Source organism: Choloepus didactylus, chromosome X (genome assembly GCF_015220235.1).
Source record: "Choloepus didactylus isolate mChoDid1 chromosome X, mChoDid1.pri, whole genome shotgun sequence".
NCBI lineage: Eukaryota > Metazoa > Chordata > Mammalia > Pilosa > Megalonychidae > Choloepus > Choloepus didactylus.
In genome coordinates, this window is record NC_051334.1 from 114,603,244 (window position 1) to 114,628,733 (window position 25,490).

Genomic DNA, 25,490 nt, shown 5'->3' on the forward strand with positions numbered 1-25,490 from the left:
TAATGTTTGTATACTTGATGGTGTCTAAACATTTATTAGGCAGTGTTCCTACTTGGCTTGTTACTCTAGCCATACAATATCCATTTCCCAGCACATTTAGAGCACCATTGATTCACTGTAAAGAGACCATTTGAACAGCTACATTTTCCAAGAAGATTAAACAAATGGACTTTTCAAGTGGTTTTTATAAGCTTCTGAGTGTAGAGAAATATAGATTTTAAAATCATAATCAGAGGAATATTAAATTCCTTTATCTACTTCTCTGCAGCTCTACATACTCTCAATGAAATACAACCCTAATGGACATTTCTGGAGGAATGAACTTTCTAAGTCTCTCAATCATCCCACACTTTCCACTCCAAAATGTAAAACAATATAATAAGCACTAGTATAATTGATCAAAAATACTGATTGTTTTTGTGCACAAAGTCTTGTGCTAGCTGCTAAAAGAAAAGGAAATAAAAGTCTTTATCCTTACCCACAATTAATTTATACAAGGTTTGAATACAGAATTAGCATACCAAAATAAACAGGGAACACCATGTTTCACTAGAACACTATATAGTGAAGAATTGTAGCATTTGAGCTATACAGCAATATGTGCTAAAGAAATGGAGGAGAAATCAATATTGCCTGGCAGGGTTGGGGAAAGTTTAGTGAAGGAAATGGGTCTCCATACGGACCTAAAGGGATAGAGAATATTTACAAAGGCAGATAGTAAGGAAGAAGAATTTCAGGAAATTTTAACAACACAAACCAAGGCACAGATGTAGAACTTAGCAAGCACACTGTGGTTAGAAGGTCTGATGAGGTGGGGTTGGATGGGTGTGGTGGAGGGCAAGTTGCTTCACGATGTTAAGTAGTTGGAAATGAAACTGGATATATAGGGTGGGGCTCGATTCTGGAGGGTCCCGGGAAATATGCAGAGGTATTTGGGAAGGATGTGGTGGATTAGAGGGTCACTATAGATTCTTGGTTGGAGGCTGGGGTCCTAAAGATAAAGGGGGCAAATCTGAGATGCATCAGGAAAAAAGAAAAGGCAGGAATTGGCACACAGGTACATGATGCCTTATGATAATCCTTATATTGAACTACTATTTATGCCCTGAATTCATTTTAATTATTCTTATATTTATGTCTCGCTTCAACTATCAAACTAGACTCTTACTTCCAAAGGGAAATGTCTTATACTTCTCTGTAATTCACAGGAGGCATGGCATAAGGTTGGCTATATAAGAGATAATTATTAAACCACTATTAATGAACTGGTTTAGGAATTGCCTGTGAGCAGGAGAGAGGCTGACCTCATACTTGCAAGGATATTTAGAAGAGAAAGAGAGAATCAAGAATTGATCAAAGCACAGCTGAGGTTAAGGAAATACACAAATTTGGTGAGGCTCCCCAAATAGATATTGATAACAAAAAAATGCACCAGAAATTCACTTAGGAAAGAGTTTTATATAACATTAGCTTCATATTCCTGATATCCAAATGACTTCCCTAAATGGGAAAATTTTAGTGGATTAATTGTTCTCGTTTTCTAAGAAATCTTTATTGATGATCCACAAGATGTCTTGTCCTTATGGAATCAAATATATATATATATATACACACACGCACACACACACACACACATATATATACTTTTTTTTAACCAAGCTGATTTCGGCGTCAGGTAGACAGACCTACAAATATCTACCCTTCATTTCCTAAATACTTCAACTTCAGTTACTCTTTCTTTAAATTGAGGTGAAATTAACATATCATAACATTAGCCATTTTATAGTGAACAATTCAATGGCATTTAGTACATTCACAACGTTGTACTGCTACCACTTCTATGTAGTCCCAAAACATTTTCATCACCCCCAAAGAAAACCCAGTACCCATTAAGCAATTGCCCCCTCTATTAGTTAGGGTTCTCCAGGGAAACAGAATCAACAGGAGATATCTGTAAACATGAGACTCCATTAAAGTGTTTCATGCAACTGTGGGGATTCACTATTCCAAATTCCACAGGGCAGGATGCACAAGTCCAAATTCCATAGGGCAGGATGCATGAGTCCAAATTCTGTAAAGCAGGATGTCCGAGTCTAATTCCGTAGGGCAGGCAGTGAACTGGCAACTCCAATGAAGGTGTTTGATGAACTCCCCGGGAGATGCTGGCTAGCTGAAGAAGTGAAGGTTCTCTCTTCTCCCTTAAAAGTTTTCAATTGACTGGACTAAATCCAGCTGATTGAATTCTCTCATTGAGGAAGACACACCCTTCTTTGATGTAATCAGTCACAGATGCAGTTAACTGATGATTTAATAAACCAGGTGTGATGGTTAGGTTCATGTGTCAACTTGGCCAGATGATGGTACCCAGGTGTCTGGTCAAGCAAGCATTGGCCTAACTGTTACTGCAAGGACATTTTTGGCTGGTTAAAAAACCAGAAGAAGGCTGGTTTACTAAACCATCAATCAATTGGCCACAGCAGTGACTCATTACATCAATGAAGGGTGTGTCTTCCACAATGAGAGAATGCAATCAGCTGGATTTAATCAATCAGTTGAAGACTTTTAAGTGAGACAGATAGAGGACCTTCACTTCTTCTTCAGCTAACCAATGAAGCATTTCCTGAGTTCATCGAAGTTGCCAGTTCATTCCTGAGGAGTTCATCAAACACCTTCATTGGAGTTGCCAGTTTGCAGCCTGCCCTATGGAACTTGGACTCATGCATACCCACAGTTGCATGAGACACTTTTATAAAATCTTGTATTTATAGATATCTCTTGTTGATTCTGTTTCCCTAGAGAACCCTAATACACCAGCTTTCTGGTTTATTAACCAGCCACAAATGTCCTTGCAGTAATGGCTAGGCCAGTGCTTGCTTGACCAGACACCTGGGCACCATCACCTGGTCAAGTTGACACATGTACCTAACCATCACACCCCCCATTTCCTCTCCCAGTAGTTCCTGGTTGCCACCAATCTGCATTCTATCTCTATGGATTTATCTATACTGGATATTTCATATAAATGAAATCATACAATATGTGACCTTTTGTATCTGGCTTCTTATACTTAGCATAATGTTTTGAGGTTCATTCATGGTGTCTTCAGTTACTATTAATAATCTGATCTTTCTAATATTTGAAACACAAGAGATATACTTAAAAAACAAAGTTTTTTAAATATTTGAATTAAAAATCCAGTCCTAAGAGATATTCAGATATTCAGATTTTGTTACTGTTTTCAATGGCAAAATATTGGAAACAACCTTAATGTCCATCAATAAGAAACTGGTTAAATAAAGTTATGGTTCTTTTGTACAATGAAATACATGACTGCATCATATTATGATGTAGCTGTTAAAAAGAACCAGGAATATCAGTATATGAAAATATGAAAACACCTCCAATATATACTGTTTAATGCAAAGAAAAGCAAGGCTCTAAACAGTATACTATCCTTGGTGTAAAAGTAGATATGCATATGTGTGCATGGGTACGTGTGTGTGTGTGTGTGTGTGTGTGTAAAAGCATGCATATAAATTTATTTGTGTATGTTTGAAACATCTCTAGAAGGATACATGTGAAACTGGTAACAGTGGTTTTCTCAACTGGTTGGCTGAGAATGGTGGGAGGTTGTATAGGCAGGAAAAAGAATATTTATTTTTCACTATATACCTTTTGTATATTTTGAACTTTGTACAACATGCATATACTTTATATTCAAGACATGAATAATATTAAAATTAAATGTAGTCATTCTGTATTGTATTTATAAAAAAGTCATTTTGATTTCTTTGTAGAATCATTGTCAGTTTTCCTTATACATCCAGTTTATAGACATTCAGCTTGCTGAAACTCTTCTTAGTTTTATTTTTTAATATTTCTTGCATCCAAATGAATTAACTGGACTGTGATGGGTGAGAAACAACTATTAGTAATGTATTTCACATACAAATATGATGCTCTTGCCCTACTTTCAGAAGGATATGATTTTGGGTCACTGTTGTCCCCCACCCTTACCTCCTGCATTGGACTATGGATATATTTACTCTGATTTTATTATTGTTAAATATTAATTACTGATGTGACACTTATTAATATTAATAATTTTAAGTGCCTTACATTTATAGGTGGTTCATAATTTTCAAAGTGCTTTCAGATATATTATCTTATGTGATCTATGCAATGACCTTGGAAGGTAAGGAAGTCAGTTATAATTATGGTCAATTTAGAGATGAAGCTAAATGAAGCTCACGTTGTCTCATGTGGTGCCCCTTTGTGACCCAAAGCCACCATCTGTAGGTTGCAAATGCAAGTTGTAAGCAGGAGACAGGTAAAAGTGCTCAGTACTGTATCAATGGTTTTAGCCTCTGACTCCACACTAATTAATTATGCTAAGGCTCCTAGATGAATGGGAGTGGCTTTGTGGCAAACAGCCAGCTGAAACATGATTCCTGTAGTACACCTCACATACATCCACTTTTTTCCCTAAACCCATGAATGGGAGGGGGAAACTTACACTTACTCCAACACAATCCATTGGAGTGTATGGGCATGGAGCCTCGTTAAATTCCAATATCACGTCTCGGCCTGGGAATTGCCAAGAAGTGCAGTACATGTGTGATGATAAAGCAGCAACTGCGGCAGTTCATCTGGATCCTGACCACCAGCGCAGAGACAAATACATCAGCACCCAGCATAATTATAGCATTTGCAGATTAAGAGAGCATATTGCATGGGCCAGCAAACTCATTTTGTTCTTATTTTTTAAAATCTCATATGAAACTCAGATCTCAGAATGAAGAGAAGTGTTGATACCAAGCCCCCTGAACAACAGAGTGGAGATTTACAATTTCATTAGAAAACTTGTTCTGTAACTCTAGAGGGACTAATTGGGGTCTGAGCTAGTCTTTTAATTTGCTACTCAAGTATTGTGTTTTGATTAAAAGAATGGGAGCAAGGGATGTAGTTTGATACTAATGTTTCAGTCTACAATTCCTTCTCTGAGTTTCCATCTGTAGCTGTTTATGTTTAATTATCCTTAAATATAATTGTTCTACTGAGTATAGCATGACACCAGTCTTAATGTGTCAGTAAAGCTACCACTGTTACTGCATGCTTCTTCCTAAAGCTAGGTTTTATATGTTTGACACTAACTTTCACTGGAAGAATGCCCAGATTATCTTTCTTTTCCATTGTAGGCAAAGGCTATGTCTACATGTACAACCAGATCAATTGGTTTGACTGAAATAGTTGGTTAATTTCCAAGAACTTAGTATAAGGAATCAGATAAGAAATTTCTTAGTATAAGAAATAAGTTGTTTGATTGAATATGTCAGTTTATTAGAATACATTGCCCAAGTGTTACATATTATTATTACAATTATCTTTGTCCTCTGTTTAATTTGACATGCCAGAGAGACACAGTGGGAGGCAATGGTAGCATAGCTTTATGCAAAGGACTCTAAATGTGTGAACACGCTATGATCATAAAGTAACTCAAGTTCTATGAATGAAGACCTTTTGGGATGTATATTTTAAGGTGAAAGACTTGGATTCCCCCCAATCCATTCAACATAGCAGCACTGAAATCATATTGCAAAATCACTATTTTTATCACAGCATTTAACCTACCATCAACCTAATATTTAACCTATCATTGGAAACCTACCAATGTCTCCTACATTTACAAGAGGATGAAATTTGAACTTATCAGCTGGGATTCTAAAGCTAATCATAGTACAACCTCAAAAACTTTTCCTGCCTTTTTACTCACTCTTTTTATATTTAATTTATGCTATACCCAATTTACTTTCCCCATTTGCACCATTAACATGCTTCATTAATTTCCAACTGTGCACCTTGGCCTGAACTCATCCCCTAAGCCTGGAAACAAATAATAATAGTTATCATAGTTACCATTTATTTAGTGCCTACTGTGTATCAGGCACTGTTCTAAGGTATTTTATATTACAGTATGCAAATACCTTGCCCAAAGTCAAGCAACTTTTGAATTGCAGAGATCTGAACTTAGTTCTGCTGATTTAACCATGCACATAATGCCTCTACAAGATATTTTCCGTCTTTTTTGGCATCCCAAGTCCTACCTATCCTCCAAATATCAGATTAAGTCCTATACCCACCAGAAAGCCTTCCCTAATAACAGCTCAAACTAATCTCTCCCCTCTCTGAAATCCTGAAGCATTTGCTATTTCTTTAAGCTACTCATTTGGTTCAAAGCATACACACTTCCTTGAATACAAACTACCTCACTTTATATGGGTATATCTAGTCTCCCCAGCTAGATTTTTAAGCTCCTGGAAGATGACGATTATGTCTCATAAAACTGAGCAATTAAGATAGTGTCTGATGTTTTGGAACAAGTAAACACAATCACCAAATCAAATTTCCCACGGTGTTCTTTCTCTAAAAACGGGTGCATCCCTTTGTGTTCTTAGGTTACAACGAACAGAAACAAACTCTTGTTAATTTAAGCAAAAAGGAAATTTATCAGAAGGATATCTTAGTCTCATGGATCTAAGTTTAGAGACAGGAAAGAAACCAGGCAAAAAGGGGTACACGATGATTTCATCTTCACCCCATAAATTGTATTGAATTCATTCCAACTGGTTTTGCTTTTTCAAAATTTTGTTTTGTTTTGTTGTGTGTATTTTTTGTCCTTGTGTCACTTTGATCAAGATTCAAAAGCCCAAGAAAGAGAAGCTGAATAGACAAGTTCTGAGCTCAAGCCTTAGTCAAAACTGCATACCATGAGGAAAAGAAGATTCCCCTAAAGCAGGGTTTCTCAACCTCAGCACTATTGACATTCAGGGCTGGATAATTCTCTGTTGTAGGTGGCTGTCCTGTGCATTAGAGAAATTTAGCAGCATCTCTGAATACTAGATGCCTGTACCACCCTCCCCCGGTTGTGACAACCAACAATGTCTCCAGATATTGCCAAATATACACAGAGACTACCAAATGCCCCCGACAGAGCAAAATGGTCCCTGGATGAGAACAATTGACCTAAAGGAAACTTAAGATAATGTTTGTAAGAGGAATGACTGAAAGTAACAGTGGGCAGTACCACCTCATTGCCCAACTCCAGGGGCACATTACATTAGCATCTTTGTAAATGGCATTCCTTGGAGTACATGATATAGCAGTCCTATGGTCCTTTGCTCCAGTGTACCTAGGTACACAAGTACCATCAATTGCCTGGTGTTCTGAGGGAAGTGAGGATCTTGGGAAGGAAAGGTTGGGGATATCCTGCATGTTGGAAGACAAAATGGAGGTCCTTACCAAGCAAATTATATCTAGGCAGAGCCAGGGATCCTGTCAATATACTTAATGGTTCCTTTTAATCATAAAGGGAGATTAGCCAAGCCTAGTCCACGTGGTTGACTAGGAGGAAGATTTCATAAATTGAACATAGGGTGAGTTCAGAAATTACTATTCTGGAAACACCAAAGTGCTATTATTCTTCAGAAAACTTTGCATTTTCTTCTTATGTGATTGGCTAAGAATTGTTCTTTAGGCAAGGAATATCTCCTTCTGAATTAACCATATAGACATCTTAACTCAGAATTATGATTCACACATTTTATTGATCACCTAACCTAAAGCCCCATAAGTTATGCATATTTCATTTCTAGGATTGCTAGGCTGAGTGTCTTTAATTTAGATGATCATCCTGGAAAAGAAAAATCCAATAAACATGATCATTTAATATCATCCTTAATCCTCCAAATTTATAAGCCCAAACAGGACCAGTCTTGGATACAATGCATCTCCTTTTCCCTAAGCTTCCTCCTTAGGTGCTCCTTAATTTTGAGAAGTTTTTCCTTTTGCCTGCTTTTAGGCACCCAGTCTGCCTAATGAAAACCTGCTGGAAAACAAACATACACAGTCTAGTGACACTAAAAAAACTTCCATCATTTAAAGCCATTGCAAGTGTTTGCCTTTATTAAACACAGAACTCAAAATGAGGTCTTTTCTTTGAACGAATATAAGTGATACTTTAACAGGCAGATGCTAATTTGCAAGGGAGTGCTGTGCAAACCATCTGGCCATTGCCCCTGCACATCTCAAGGGTGCCCAGCAATTGCTCTGGGCAGCTATCTGGCTCAGATACTCTGTTCTGCCTTGTGATTCAGCGGATGTGCCCTGAGGGTGGTGAATGGTTAGGGCTGCTGTGAAGTTGCCCTGAGGAGCTCTTTCCTCTAGATCCCATATTTATTTCCACTAATATTTGAGTTTTGAGCAATGCCTGAGCTTTGGGAAAGGTTGAGCATAAAGGGAGGACAATTTATTCTCAGCACCATTTGACACAAGGCACTTCTCTGGATATAAGAATGTTGATTCAGCACACATATGCCCAGAAACAAAGCAGTTTCTTCAAACTTGAAAAGAAAACAAACTTGGGGGAAAAGGAAACTTAACTGAAGTTGCTTTAGTAGATTCTGCACCCCCCCTTTACTTCGCAGTATATGTTTTATCTTCGCTCCTTTCCTTTTCCTTCTCAAGTAGGATTTTGCATTCTCTCTCTAACATAGTACTCCCCGAATCCTTATATGATTGATGTCAAACAAATTCCAAATGTGGTTGCCATCAGTTAAATTATACAAAATAAATTACACAAGATAGTGTACTTCAAGCTTCCACACAGAACTTGGGATGTAGTCAGCATTAAAATAAACATGAGAAGTTAAACATATAAAATGAATCAATTTTTCATCTTGCATCGAGACCATCAGTTGTTTTTCTCAGTAGTTACCGATCTGTCAAGTTCTAGAAATTTAGCCCAAGTAGTGATGCCTAGGAATACAATAAGATTCCCAAGGATGGATAATTTTAGAGCTGGAAGAATCCTTAGTGATCTATTCATCTGCCTATTTTGACAGATGAAGAAACTGAAACCCAGGAAAGTAAAGGATTTGCTCAATATAATATTGCAAATTAGTGACACAGCAGAAGACCAAGACACAAGTTCCCTGAATTAGAGTCAATATTCTTGCCACTGCATCATGGCTAACATTGATTAAACATACATTCTATGCCAAACACTTTTACATTCATTTCTTCACTTAATTCTCAAAATAATGTATGAAGTAGGTCCTATTATTATCAACATTTGATGAATGATGAAGCCGAGGCTCAGTGAGATTAAGTGACTTGCCCAAAGTCATATGGCTGGTCAATACATTATGGGTCTAGGATTCAACCAAAATCTGATTGACTCCTTTTTTTAATTCAATTTTACTGTGATACATTCACATACCATACAATCATCCAAAGTGTACAATTGTTCACTACCATCACATAGTTGTGCATTCATCATCACAAGCAATTATTGAACTTTTTCATTACCCCAAAATAAAGAAAAAATAAATATAAAAATAAAAAAGAACACTAAACCATCTCATACACCTTATCCCACCCCTATTATTTATATATATTTTTTGTCATTATCTTATTACTCATCTGCTCATACACTGGATAAAGTGAGTGTGAGCCACAAGGTTTTCACAATTGGTCACACCATGCAAACTATATAGTTATACAATTATCTTCAAAAATCAAGGATACTGGGTTACAGTTCAACAGTTTCAGGTATTTCCTTCCAGCTATTCCAATACACTAAAAATTAAAAAGGGATATCTATATAGTGCATAAGAATATCTGACAGACTCTTGAGTCCAAGTTTATACCTACTATTCTAAATTGTCATCTCTCTTTCTTGTTTTTTGATTCTATTTCTCTGTATTCAAAATGTATCCTATGTCTCCTAAAAGCATCACCAAAATATCTTAATATTTACTGAATTATAGAGTTTGAGCATGAATTGACTGATTGTCTTAAACTGTGTATGCTGTATCCCATAGGATTAAGAGCGGGAGGAAAATTGAATTATTTGGTGTCATTCATTTTTTTCAATGTCATCAACTATTTGTCATTCTTCTATTATAGAAAAATGTATCTGTGAGTGGGGCAGGGATATAAGGGTACAAATTTGAAGAATGCACATAATCATAACCATTTCAAAAGATTTAGTCTAGTAGGAGAGAGAGATGTGTACAAATGGCTGCTGTACATGACAAAAAAAAGCAGTAGGTTCTTGTATTAGATTTCTATTGCTGCTACAACAAATTACCACAAACTTAGTGGCTTAATACAAGGGAAATACATTATCTTACAGTTCTTTAGGACAGAAGCCTGAGGTGGGTCTCATAAGAGGTATTGTAAGGGGTGCATCCTTATCTGGAAGATCTAGGGGAGAATTCATTTCCTTGACTTTTCCAGCTTCTAGAGACCACCTGCATTCCTTGGCCCATGGCCCTCTTCCATCTTCAAAGCCAGCACTGTAGGTTGAGTCCTTCTTACATTGCATCACTCTATCTTCTCTTCAGTCTCCTTCTTCTACTGTTAAGGACTCGTGTGATTACATTGGGCCCACCTGGATAATTCCAGATATGTACCCTATTTTATGGTCAGCTGATTAGCGAACTTGCTATCTGCAGCATTAATTCACCTATTCCATATAATGTAACACATTCACAGGTTCTAGAGATTAGGATGTGGCATATTTGGGGGGCATTATTCTGCCTACCACTATGTCACAAGAGATAATAAAAAATACAAATGGAGTTTAAAGAAGGAGACTATGACATCTTGACTGTTATATGGAACAAAAATGTACATTGCATGGGCTGCAATTTTATGAAATGAACTTTAGTGGTTTTACCTCAACCAAATCAGTTTGTGAATATAGACATAATCTTCGCATTTCAAACCAAAGTCCATCAAAGCAATTATTTGGGTGGATCGGGCTGGTATTGATACTTTTGTTTTCAGCCATTAGGCTTATTTATTTATGCCTGCTGAACTCATTAGGCATTCAGAGCCTATCCACATAATGTTTTGTAATGCAAAAGAGTAAGGAAAAGCAAAATATAACTTAAGCAAGTTTATGGATTTGCATGAACTAACGGGCCCCAATGAGGACTACAACTGTGGATATTAAATAAGTAATTTCTTTAGAAACAAAAGTTTCATAATAAGGATAATATTCTAATTCACAGAATAATCTTTTGGTGAATATTAAATATGATGTGATATTGAAGAGCTCAGAAAGCAATTGTCCTTCTAAGTGGAGAGCCATTGTTACATAAATCTTACTTCTTTTGGGGTTTGAAATGGAAAATAGAGCTGATGTCAATGATAAGTCATTATTCTTTTACCCCTCCAACACATGCACACAATTCCACGTCAGCTTTTCATTTTCAGAGAACTTTTCATGATTGTGAGTAACTCATCTGCTTGCATAAGAACAAACAGAATACATGGTCAAAAAAAAAACAGTTTAAATTACAGCATGTCATTTTCACTTTACATATGTGGAAACTGAGGTTCAAAGAGTTATCACCTAAGGACACCAGCTAGAAAGGGTCAGAACAAGAATTTAGACCCCAATTTCCTGATTCCTGTTCTATAGTTTCTTAGTCTCATTTAATCCTCACGACATTCTTATGAGTACTACTATTATCCCTGTTTTACCATTGAGGAAATTAAGATTCAGCGAGGTTAGGTAACTTGACCAAGGTCATCCAGCTGGTATGTGGCAGAGCTGTCATACAAACCAATGTCTGTTAGCTTTAAAGCTGAGATCTTTCCCCGAATCTCTCTAGGATGAATATGTAATAATATTTCAAATCAACTCAATAATAATAGAACAGTGCCTGAAAATAAAGTCATTTTGCTTTCCATTTTCATCACTGAATTCAGAACTTGGCTCTTAGAAATCTTGATTAATTTCCCACATGATGGCAGCCCTCTGGGAGGTTTCCAAGCTTGTTCCCTGTCTTCATAACACTGATGAGCACAAATTTAATTAATCAAATATAAGTTGATGACCTATGATGGTGAAATTGATTTCTCACATGAAGCCAATTATGACTGCTCACAGTTCCAAGGAGAAAATATAAGCTAGGTGATTTCAAGATACCATTATTGGATGCAGAAGAATCAAAGAAAGAGAGAAAAAATCAACTGATTTTATAAAGCAATTTCTCCTTTTCATTATTATCTCATTAAGTTCAACTAGGCATCTAGTAGGGCAAGAATTGCCGCATCCAGAAACTGAGATATGCAAGTTCAGGAATATTTCAAATAAGTGAAGTTTTCCAAAATAGGGTACCTTGCCTTTTTTCAGTCAACCTCATAACATCCCTTCTAACTTAAAGATGATCTTTTGTTTTCCAATAGAATAATCATTTCATCAGATATCATTAGCATTCATCTCCTGATATAACTTTTTCATATCAGAAGAAGAGCCTAAGTTTCTAAATAGCAGTTTTTGCAATATCATAGGGCAGGCTAATGTTTTGACAGGGAAGTCACGGAGCCTTCTTTCTACTGGTTAACAGGAAGCAACCCCCAGGTGTGGTCAATTCACTTGAATGTCTGTACATGTTGCCGCCCCCCTCCCCCATATCATTTTCTGAACTTAACTAATGCTTCCCCTGCAGAACAATCCAGTACAAATGGAAACACAGGTGCGCAAGATTTCTCTGGCCTTATGCCAAATTGATCTTATACTATTGGACGTTTCAGCAGTAATGTGTACTTTCTCTGAGTTTCTTTAGTCAAGAAGTTGTCAATTGGTTTGTGAGAGAACAAAAGGCTTTTCAGGAAACTCTTTTGTGGGGGTGGTTGCCTGGGGTTACAAACCATTGAAAATATCAATCTTACTGCATTAGGTGACTCTGTTTCTACTACTCTACTCTTGACCTGACAGACTACTTAAATGTAAATGAAACCCAGGCCTTAACATCTTTGTTTATGGGCTGATGTCCCATCAATGCTTTAGTATGAACTTGACATCCAGAGCTCACTGTCATATGCCATTTACTCTCAGAGGCCAGAAAAAAAAGGGAATGCCTAGCTCCTGAGGTAGGGATTTTAGTTCTTGGGATGGCAAAAGCTTCTCATCCCTGCCTGTTGCATGTGTATCCAGACCTTGGAAATGTCTGTGACGTTCATCAGAATCAGGCTGATCTCATTCTAAGTCAGAGCAGATGGCTGCTTATGTGCTATGATTTTATAGGGAAAGCCTCTCCCAACTTTCAAAAACACCCGCCACCTACTATCTAGGTCACAAAACCTGTCCTTGTATAATGTTGCAGATGAAAGCATAGGCTCTGGATTAAGAATACATGAGTTTGAATTTTGGCTCTGCCCCTTATTAACTATGTGAAAATGATCATACTGCGTAAACTCTCTGGTACTCCATTTCCTTAATGCACTGTGGATGGTAATAGTACCCACTTTATATGATTGTTGTGAAGATTAAATGAGATCATGCTTCTAAATTGTGAAGCATAGGCCCAGCTCAGAGTTTGTTCTCAATAGATGATAGCCATTATTAATTTTCCAATTAAAGAGAACATTTAGTTGGATCTACCCTTCAGGAGGGAACCTAATGAATTTCCCCACTGAAAATGAATGACTGAGAATAGGTATTACAAGGATAGGAAGGTTGAAAGGACAGAACTCTGAGCACTGAAGGGAGGAAGTGTAAGTAGAGTACATACAGATACAGAGCACCAGGACCACCAAAGCAAGTCTTACCCATATCAAAAATTCAATTTTCCAAAATGTTGAGCCATCATCGTACTTGTACACAGAGATCCAGATCTTAAACTCACATACCCAGCTTCTGCCTTGGTATGTGGATTGTGTTTTCCCTTACACACTTAAAAAAACATCTATGAATGGATCAGCAGATGTGTTTCAGTAGTATCTATGTGGACGATAAACTAAGGCCATGATTTAACTGACTCCCCCTACTCCCTGCAAGATCAAAAGGAAATTAAGCTGGGTGGCTAGAGGGTCAGGCTGACGTCCATAATGATGAAAGAATATAGGCAAATTATTGGTAGAATAATATAAGCTACTTGAAGTGGCTTTCACAGATTTGGTAGATTGAAAGCAGCTCACTATCCATGTGGTATATTGCCAGAGCCTTGAGCTGGAATTCAAGAGACCAGGTTCTAATCTTGGCTTGGCTAATAATTTATTGTGTGACCTTAGGCAGTTCAGTTTGCTCTTCTGTTGCTTAGCTTTCCCATCTGCAAATTGGGGGTGATAACTGCCCTTTATCATTCGCAGGGTTAATATGATGATCAAATGAAATATAAAAGCCCCTATGAGGTAAATACAAAAACAAAAATCTTCTAAAAATATAAGCTGGAAATGACCTCCTAAATTCAGTTTCCAAGAATGCATCCTAGAGATATAGCTGTAAGTACCTGAGGAGAAAATCTACAGGACCATTTTGGTTGCTTTTCCAGTGTTTTAAAAGGTTTGGCCCTTAATGACATTCTATTTTATGTCTAGTGTAAATTTATCCAACTGTTGTGAGAGGCTATATCCACCGAAGAAAAGGGAGAAGAATCATCACCAACATTTCTGCAAAATAACAATATCTAATACTTATATAATACTTATTATGAGTAGGATTATGTTCTAAGCACTTACATATTAATTCATTTAATGCATACAATAACTCTATATATGAGGTACATACTATTATTAACAACATTTCACAGATAAGAGACTGAAGAACCAAGAAATTAGGTGACTTTCCTAAGATTACATAGCTAGTAAGAGACATAACTACATAACTGAGGTTTGAACTCAGTCTAGCTCCAAAGTCCTTGTTAAATATAAGCTTAACAGGATCCTGATCAATTTGGGAAATTTGGACAAGCATTTCATCCTACAGAATCTTACAATTAGAAAGACTCTAGTTTTCTACCTAATGTATGGTTCCTTCTACACAGTACCCAGCATTCTGCCTTTGCTTTATAACTCTTCTGAAATAGGGAAGCTCACTATCACACAGGGTTGCTCATTTCCATTTTTGAATAAATATATTAAACTTTTCTTCTTTATATTCAGCTAAAATTCACCTCTTTGTACACTTTAACTGTTGGTCCAATTTCTGCTCTCTGGTTTAACACAGAATAAATTCAGCATACTTTTTCCATATAACAATGCCTAAAATATTTGCAGATAGATTTCTTGATCTCTTTCACTCTCTGCCTCTCTGCAAACCTTCCCCTTTCCAGTTCCTTTAATTCATTGACTTTTAGGTAACATGCTTTCCAAAACCTTTTATCATCCTATATATGCTTTTTTTTGGACACAATCTGGTCTGCCAATGGGCCTCCTAAATATGGTACAATAAACTGGACACAGGATTTCAAATGTCATCTGAAGTGCAGTGGAACTAATACTTCTATTTTTCTGGACCTTCCCTTTCTGTGATGAAAACTAAGACTGAATTAACATTTTTGGCAATCTAGTCACCCTGCTTGTGCTCTTAGCCAAATAAAATCCTGAGACTGTACTTTTGCAATTGGATTTTTGGACCTGAGTGAAAAGCCTCATATTTTTTTCCTATTATATGTCATCTGCTTAGTTTCAACCCATCATTCCAAACTACTGAGATCATTTTGAATAACAGTTATATCCTCCAAAGAAAAAAAGCTGTCCCTCCTGACTTCCTCTCATCTGCTAATGTGATAAATATAATTTGTATGCCATCTAAGTCACTGATAAAAATGCAGAACAGGGCAGCACCTTGAGAGAGTATTCTCTGGTGTTCAACGACATTGGTTCATTAATCAACTCTTCTGAAATACAGTGCCTGCTGACTGCCCAGAGCCCCTTACTGTGCCATACTCCTCTGTTTCTGCCTCATGCTCTGGGCCATTCTTTCCCAAACTGGAGCAGTTATATAATTTTCAGGCTCCAGTGCAAAACTAAAATGTGGTCCTGAGCCATGTAATGGCTGCTCTTAAGACCCAGGGGGCTGCTGCTGGAGGGGAGGAGGACGGCAATGGTAGCCACAGTGGAGTTGAGGGTGTCCATGATGAGGACAGTAAGGATTGTATCCTGGAGCCACTTTCCCTGCCAGAAAATACAGGTGACACCAACACTTTAGAAGGTTATCCATCTATGCCTTGTATTTTCTGTGAAGAACATTTTCCTGTGGCTGAGCAAGACAAACTTCTAAATTACATGATTATTGAGCATAAGATGGTCATAGCTGATGTCAAGTTGGTTGCTGACTTCCAAAGGTTTCTCCTCAGACTTTAAAAAAAATCTTTGCACTCTTGCCTTCTTAAGTATGTAAGCTGTGTTTGAGAATTTCACATACTGATGTATTTTATACAAATTCTGGAAAGAGAGAAACTTCCCAAGAGCAGATAATATTCCCTTTGCCACATTTTGTGAGATTGTTGACATTATTGATCTCTATCAGCTTGGTATTCTTTTCATTTTTCAGGCTATAGACATTCTCCAATTGAGTGGCTCCTTCCAGAAAGGCCAAAAATAGACTTGTGTAAAAGACCATTCAAGGGAGGATGTTTAGGAACAGGATCTTTGGAGCCATTTAAGTCAAAAGGGCACTGCCCAGAGGAACCTAAGAGGGCAGCTAGGTGAGACAGGGAAAAAAAAAAAAACCTCCACGAAAAATACTAGCTAAAAACCAGAAAGTGATGCAGAACACCAGTTCCAGTGATGCACCACCTGGACAAGGTCTGTTAAATCCGCAGGGACCATGCATTTGGTGAAACCGGGAGTCTGCATTCTGAAACGAGTGAGCCAGCTGAAAGTCTGGCAGCTGCGCTGCGGCATGGGGAAACCATGGGTTGGCATTTGAAGAAGGACTATTTCTTTAAAAAACAAAAAAAACCCAGGAGTGGCTGCAGATATGACAGGGAGAACCGTTCAGTGAAGTACGGCAGGAGTGGGCTGTACCAACGCCTCGGTGTCTGGCGTGGAGGATAGCCCTTCCCACACCCACTACTGATTGTCTCAGGGCCAGGGGGGCAGAGGGGAGCCAAAAGGAGAAAGAAACTGTGCCCCTTGCAGCCATCTCCCCGGCGGGCTGGGGATGCTCCTGCCTGGGGCTGGACCCACAGCCCAGAGCGGCACCAAGAAACCCAGTGTGATGGAGAGTGTTTCCCACAGCACCGCACACATGCCACAATATCAGCTGTGGACAGTGGCCTTTAGTCCACCCACAGCTAATTGTCCCAGAGCTGGGAAGACAGAGCTGTGTGAAAAGGGGGAAATTAACATGCCCCATTCAACCATCTTTACATCAGGCTGGGAACACCCCTGCATGGTCCAGCGGCCCAGGGCTTCCCTGGAGGGCTGGCACACACTTGTGACGTGGCACAACCTTTCCTTGGCAGAGGTCCTGGAAGAGCACGGCTGAGGAGGGGGACCCACTCAGAAATCCCAGGGACCCTATGCCAATATCAAGGACTTGTGAGTCAGAGACAATCTGTGGCAAGACTGAAATGAAGGCTTAAACTCTTGCAACAGCCTTAAATCTCTGGGAACACCTGGGAGGTTTGATTAATAAAGCTCCCCTGCCTCCCTAACCACCCAGACACACACCCCACATTCAGGGTGGACAGCACCAACAACACACCCAAACTTAGTGCACCAATTGAACCCTACAAGAACCAGATCCCCACATACCACAAAGACAAAGTTGGGGAGAACTGACTTGAGGGGAATAGGTGACTTGCAGATGCCATCTGCTGGTTAGACAGAGAAAGTGTATGCCACCAAGCTGTAGATCGGACAAATTAGAGATTCATCTTTGGATAATCCTACATATCCTAAAAGAACTCTATCAAGTAAAGCAAATGCTAAGAGGCGAAAACAACAGAAAATCTTAAAGCATATGATAAAACCAGATGATATGGAGAACCCAAACCCAAACACGCAAATCAAAAGATCAGAAGAGACATAGTACTTGGAGCAATTAATCAAAGAACTAAAGACAAACAATGAGAGCATGGTACAGGATATAAAGGACATGAAGAAGAGCATGGCACAGGATATTAAGGATATAAAGAAGACCCTAGAAGACCATAAAAAAGAAATTGCAAGAGTAAATAAAAAAATAGAAGATCTAATGGAAATAAAAGAAATTGTTGGCCAAATTAAAAAGACTCTGGATACTCATAATACAAGATTAGAAGAAGCTGAACAACAACTCAGTGTCCGCGAGGACCACAGAACAGAAAAGGAAAGAACAAAAGAAAGAATGGAGAAAAAATTGAAAAAATCGAAATGGATCTCAGGGAAATGATAGATAAAATAAAACGTCCAAATTTAAGACTCATTGGAGTCCCAGAAGGGGAAGAGAAGGGTAAATGTCTAGAAAGAGTATTCAAAGAAATTGTTGGGGAAACTTCCCAAACCTTCTACACAATATAAATACACAAAGCATAAATGCCCAGTGAACTCCAAATAAAATAAATCCAAATAAACCCACTCCAAGACATATTCTGATCAGACTGTCAAATACTGAAGAGAAGGAGCAAGTTCTGAAAGCAGCAAGAGAAAAGCAATTCACCACATACAAAGGAAACAACATAAGACTAAGTAGTGACTACTCAGTGGCCACCATGGAGGCAAGAAGGCAGTGGCATGACATATTTAAAATTCTGAGAGAGAAAAATTTCCAACCAAGAATACTTTATCCAGCAAAACTCTCCTTCAAATTTGAGGGAGAGCTTAAATTTTTCACAGACAAACAAATGCTGAGAGATTTTGCTAACGAAAGACCTGCCCTGCTTCAGATACTAAAGGGAGCCCTACCAACAGAGAAACAAAAAAGGAGAGAGAGAGATAGAGAAATTTAACAGACATATATAGAACATTACATCCCAGGTCACCGGGACATACATTCTTCTCTAGTGATCATGGCTCTTTCTCCAGAATGGACTGTATGCTGGGACATAAAACAAGCCTCAAAAAATTAATAAATCAAAAAAAAATTGAATTTGTTCAAAGCACATTCTCTGACCACAATGGAATACAAATAGAAGTCAATAACCATCAGAGACTTGGAGAATTCACAAACACCTGGAGGGTAAAAATGAGGGGGAGATGAAAACACTCCCGGATAATCAAAAGCTGAGGGACTTCATCACCAGTAGATCAGTCCTATAAGAAATGCTAAAGGGAGTTGAGCAGGCTGAAAGGAAGGGACACTAAACAATTGATTGAAACTACATGAAGAAATAAAGATTTCCAGTAAAGATCACATGGTAAATATAAATACCAATACTATTGTATTTTTGATTTGTAACTCCACTATTTACTTCCTACAGGACCTAAAATACATAAACTGTAATGATAAATCAGTGGTTTTGGACTCAATGTAAAATAGGTAATTTTTGACAAGAACTACATAAAGGTGGGGGAATGGAGGAGTATAGGAACATAGTTTATGTGTCCTATTGAAGTTAAGTTGGTATCAAAGAAAAACAAGTTTGTTATAGATTTAAGGGGTTAAATTTAAGCCCCATGGTAAACACAAAGAAAGTGTCAGAGAATATGACCATAGAGATGAAAAGCAGAGTATGGGTTATGAGAAGTGGGGGAAAGGGGAATGGGGAGTTAAGAAATGAGTGTAGGGTTGCTATTTGGGGTGAAGGGAAATTTCTAGTAATGGATGGTGGGAAGGTGATAGCATTACAACATTCTAAATGTGCTTAATCCCACTAATGGAATCCTAGGGAAGGTTTGGAATGGGAAGATTTGGGCTATATATATGTTTCCACAATTGAAAAAAAAAAAAAAGACAGTCTAAATAGATGATGACTAAATGCCAAGAATGATCCTGGATGGGATCTGAGGATGGAGGAGAGGAGGCTCAAAGGGACACAAATGGGACATAAGAAAAAAAAAGGAAATATAGAATGTAAGCTTTGTATCAATGTTGAATTTCTTGAACTTTTTAGCTGAGCTTAATGGGATTGCATAAAAGAATGTTCTTGTTCATGGGAATTGTATATGTGAATTATATTGTTTGTTCAAGGATGTGTGCAGCTTGCGCTCACGTTCAGAAGACAGAGCAATAGATGATGGATAATAGATAGGGAGGGAAAGAAAGAAATGGTGGTGTGACAGGATGTTAAAGTTGGTGGATCGGGGTATCGGGCGAGGGGGGTCGGGGTATGCTGGAGTTATGTGTATGGGGTTTGTATTGTTTTTGCAATTGTTCCTGTAAGTTTGAATTTATTTCAAAATAAAATTTAAAAAAAAAGGGTATTGCCCAAATAACTCAGTTTTACTGCTGTGATGAGGTCCAATACCAGATAAAACTGAATCATTCAACAAGCTTAAGGGATATATGAGTAGAAAACTGTTGAAACCAGTGACTGAGGTACTGACAGGAAGAGGGGGAGGCAGATAAAAAGCAGATACAGGTGAGTGTTTGAGGAACTAGCATCATTGCGCACATGTTTGAAATGTTCTTTTTGTACAGAACCTGATCTACACCACCAAGGTCCAAAGTGAGCTAGACTCCAATTTATGATCATCTGTACCAACAACAGATAACATATGCCATCATTCTATCTTTTCCAATTCATAATTTCTGCAAGTGGCTGTCCAAGAGAAATTCCTTTCCTTATGCAGCTGTAGTGGAGACATTATGTTCATATCAATATTGATTGAAACTTGGAAAGCTTTTTCCCATAGAAACAACATCATGGTTGCCACTGGCTTGGTATGGTTACAAAAGCATACACTTTGGTATTTCTGGTTAGGTCCCATTTTGAGGTGTTTTGTCCTAATTTCCCTACAAAACATTAGCATAGCCCCAAAATTGTAATATCCCTGTATCTAAACTCTGTATATCCCAGACCATATCATTCCTCACAAGGAACTTCTTTCTTATGATAGGTGTTGCAAAGCAGCAAGCTGTGGACTATGAAACCAGAAAGGCCTAGTGTTGAATGCAGGCTTCCTGCCATGTGACCTACAGCAAGCTACTTAACCACTCTAAGTATCAGTTTTCTAATCTATGAAGTGGGGGTAACTGGTTCTCATAAGGTTGTTGATGATTATATAAAGAAGTACAGCACCTGCTAGTGCCTGAGACATCTTATGTACCCAATAAATGGTAGCCAAAGTTTTAATTGTATTTTGATTACCACAGATATATTTTAAATCTTAGTTTTCTGCAGCTATAGCTTGAGTTTTCAATAGGCATTTATGCTGGTCTGAAATCCCTGTAATTCTCATATGTAAAATTTAACTTTTGAGAAAAATTCTCATATGTAAAATTTAACTTTTGAGAAAACTTCAAGGTTATAAATAATCTAAACTTTTAGAAAGACAGTTTATTTTTTAATTGAAATAGCCAGAATACCCACAGGGGTATTTTGTTCTTTAGCCCTAGTCTCTACCCCTTATCCCTTTCTCAGCTTCCTAGCGTGTATGTACCTTCTATGTCAGGGTCCCTTATATATGTACATATGCACGTGTGTATTCTAGTAGTATTTTGGGAGCTTTATCATAGATGATACCTAGATATATGTAGTCAGATGTGTTGATTTGGTTTATTTTAGACATTTAATAGGTTAAAGAGCTTCAAATTCTTTCCTGATTTCCCTATTAGATGAGTTACTCTTTTGTAAGTCTTGTATTACCAGCTATTCTATGACATGAAAGTGTTTTATCAAATAAATGCAAATTCCCCTCAGGAACTGCAGATAATAGGATCATCTACCAGTGATAATTGAGTAATGTTACAAGTTTTCTTTTTCTTTTTCTTTTGTACCTAAAATCCATAAGGAATGTCCCAATCAGGGTTTACATTTTCTTCTTTGTGCTTATGTATGATAGTTAGTGGTTATATTTGTACTAGTCAGTCTCAATTTTTATCATTGATGTTGATCCCTTGATATATGGGCTGGAAAATAATACAAAGTATTTCCTAGGTCTTAGGGCTTAGGATTCAAGAATTAAATGTTGGGATAAATCACCCTCTAAATACAGTTTTATAATGAAATGAATGCTTTAATTAAAAATGAAATGATGTATATCTGATATAAGTGCTTTCTAAAGTGTGTAGTTAACATGTATGTTAAATTTGGAAACCTAGGTTTTCCATGTTTGTTGTTCTCCTAATTCAATAAAATTTCTCCTAATTCAATTAAAAAAAACCCTAAAATGTGGTGCCCTTTGTTCAAAAATTATTAAGAATTTCAAGGCAGGGACATCAGATCATTGAGCCAAGTGTGGGACCCTTCTAAGCATGGGATTCTGTATGATTGCCTGTTCCCAAACTTTCCTGTGACAGAGACTGCTGCCTGTTCAGAAAAATCTGTTTCCTGTTCTTTCTCACCACACACTTGGACATTTTCCAGTCTCCCTTGAAGTACACGTGACAATGTGTCTGAGTTCTGGCCAATGCAATGTGAGCAGAGTGATATTCACCACTTCTAGTCCTGACCCATAAAAATATCCCACACAAGATTTTTCATGGCATTTTCTATTCCACCAGCTTGATACAGATGATAATGGGGACCTTGGAATTCACATGGCGAATAATGAAAGAGCTCAGTTCCTTGGATTGCTCTATGAGGAAAAAGTGCTCCTAAATTAAAAAAAAAAAAAAAAAAAAAAAAAACACTTGTTCAGGACTGCATGTGAGCAAAAAATAAATTTCTATCATGATCCAATCATTATACATCTTTGGGTTTGCTTGTCACAGCAGCTACTTTCATCTGAAATAATACATTACCTGATCATCAGAATTACCTGGAAGGCTGGTTAAAATTCAGATTCTCAATTCCCTCTGCCAGAAATTATATTCCATGGGTCTGGGGTGGAGAGTAGGAATCTGGACTTTTAACAAGCCTCCCATAGTTGATTTGGATGATGAGAGTCTGCAGATCCTTTGCTCTAGGATTTCCTTTCCACTTTTCCTAACAAAATGTGCCAGTCTATTTTTCATTTCTTCGTGGTTCTTTTGCCAAGGTTACAATTACTTCATCTCTTTAATTAATCTGCACCATGGGATATAAACTTATGGCTGGAGTTCCAGCAGCCATCTTGTAAATTTGGGAATGGAAGTCATGTGCAAATGATAAAGAAGCAGATAAAGAGAAGAAACCTAGATCCATGATCAATTCTTGAAGCTGCCATACCAACCCTGCACTGTCTAACTCCTGATTTTTTTTTTTTTTTGCTTGACAGAATAGATGCTTATGTGTTTAAGTAATTAGGTAGGGTTTTCTGTTATATTTACTAGAATTTAATCCTCAGCTTCCAAGGAATTATGTTGGGATGCGGTACTCTTTTACATTTCTTTACGCTGATGGTTGCTCTGCTTTCACATAAAACAAGGACTTCCATGAACAATTTGTTCAAGCAATTGAGGGGCATGGTGGAGCTGAGATAACTCCATATTTCATTTCACTGGGGTGATTTAAGAATCAGATTGTGTTACTTTTTTGTCAACAAGAAATATCTCATAAGAGGCAAGAGAAATAACTCTATTTGATACATTTCAATGAATAAAGTCTTCACTTTATACCAGTTCATGGAATTTTTAACCTGATAAAGAAAATATACACATGCTTGAGAAGCAAGAAGATGATTGAGGTTCCCTGTTTGTTTCAAGGAGATTTTGCAAAGCATGTTTGGAAATGGTTCTCTTTCAGACTCCTTTCCATTTCATCTATTAAAAAGTAAAGAAAGAGTGATGGATGAAGCAGGATCTTATCATTTGTCTTGAAGGGACAGTTGGAACTTTTGCATACAAATGAAAGCTATCATTCTTGTCAACCTTAAGCTGAAGCTCCAAACACTACATCTATAGCCAATTAATATTCCATAACCAATCAGAGCACTCACAGAACTATTCTCCCATCCTGAAATACAATCCCATGACAAGAATTATTAGCTACAGAAGACAGAGCAGTTTTAACTTGTGATTTTCAACCAACTTGAGTCAATGTATTATTCATTTATGCTAAAAGACATATTTTTCAAAAATATTTTGACTGAATATGCCTCAACAATGAAAAGCAGCTGAATAAAAGGCCTAAATTATTTGAGATTAGGTACTCCAAAAATCAATGTCACTGGGGGATGCAGCCCCAGAAAGGTCGGCTTCCAAAGGACCATAGTCATGGCTGGGGACTTGTAGAGTTCTGATTTCTGATTCAGGAGAAAAAAATTGCCACTTGGCTGGGTGACTTGGACCATCAATTCTGCTTTCAGTGGTGGCACCTCTATCCCTTGCAAATCCTTGGAATATGCCAATTTGGATGGTCTAAGAAGATATATGTGCTACATCGATAATGTCAGGGATAAAAAATTCCCATTGAGCATGCTTGTTCTAGTTTGCTAATGCTGCTGGAATGCAAAACACCAGAAATGGATTGGCTTTTATAAAAGGGGGTTTATTTGGTTACACAATTACAGTCTTAAGGCCATAAAGTGTCCAAGGTAACGTATCAACAATCGGGTACCTTCACTGGAAGATGGCCAATGGCATCCAGAAAACCTCTGTTAGCTGAGAAGGCACATGGCCAGTGTCTGCTCCAAGTTCTGGTTTCAAAATGGCTTTCTCCCAGGACATTCCACTCTAGGCTTCAGCTCCTCAAAAATGTCACTATTAGTTGCTCTTGGGGCGTCTGTCCTCTCTTAGCTTCTCCGGAGCAAGAGTCTGCTTTCAACAGCCATCTTCAAACTGTCTCTCATCTGCAGCTACTCTCTCATCTTCTGTGCAATCTTCAAAGTGTCCCTCTTGGCTGCAGCTCCTCTTCAAAATGTCACTCTCAGGTGCACTGCATTCCTTCTGTTTGTCAGCTCATTTTTATGGCTCCAGTGATTTAATTTAGACCCACCCTGAATGGGTGGGGTAACACCTCCCTGGAAATTATCCAATCAGAGTCATCACCCACAGCTGAGTGGGGCGCATCTCCACGGAAACACTCAAATCCAAACGTTTGAACTTAATCCCCACTAATATGTCTGCCCCCACAAGATTGCATCAAAGAACATGGCTTATTTAGCCCAATACCCTGATTTTATATAAACCGTGACCCAAAGAGGTAAAGAGACTTTGCCTAAAGTCAAATACCTGGTTATTAACAAAACCAAAATTGGAACCCTGAGCTCTGAATCTAACAACTTTCTAGGCCCTGAGTGGATTATCAAATCAATAACTCAGTTATTTCAAAGGAAGCCAAGAGCTTATTCATGCTTTTATGAGTGGTCTCACATCTTCATTATCCTTTGCCACGACCTAATCTCCCACCCTTTGTGTGGAGGGCACACTAAATGCTTATCTAATGAAAGGATACTCTTGTGGCTTGATTCAACATTGGTGAAAAAGATCCATGGACTCATCCATTCCACAGAGGGTAAACTTATTGTTACTAAAGAAAACACCAGTGATCTTTTCTTCTGTACCAAGTGTATCAAATTAACAAGATTCTTACCTGTTGTTATATCAAATAATTACACTTCATAGTGTTAACCATTCAGTTAAGTGGATTACCCAGTGATTTCAAAGTAAGTGTTTCATGATATGAGTCAGAAACCTGAAATTGTTTTTCTATGACCTCTCAGAAGGAAGAAAAAATGGGGGT

The 25,490-nt window shown here is 37.8% G+C and overlaps 1 protein-coding gene across 1 annotated transcript in view; it reads right to left on the bottom strand.

The window, feature by feature from the left end:
* Nucleotides 1-25,490, bottom strand: part of IL1RAPL2 (interleukin 1 receptor accessory protein like 2) — a 789,386-nt gene that overhangs the window by 407,120 nt on the left and 356,776 nt on the right. The gene's annotated exons all lie outside the window — the stretch shown is intronic.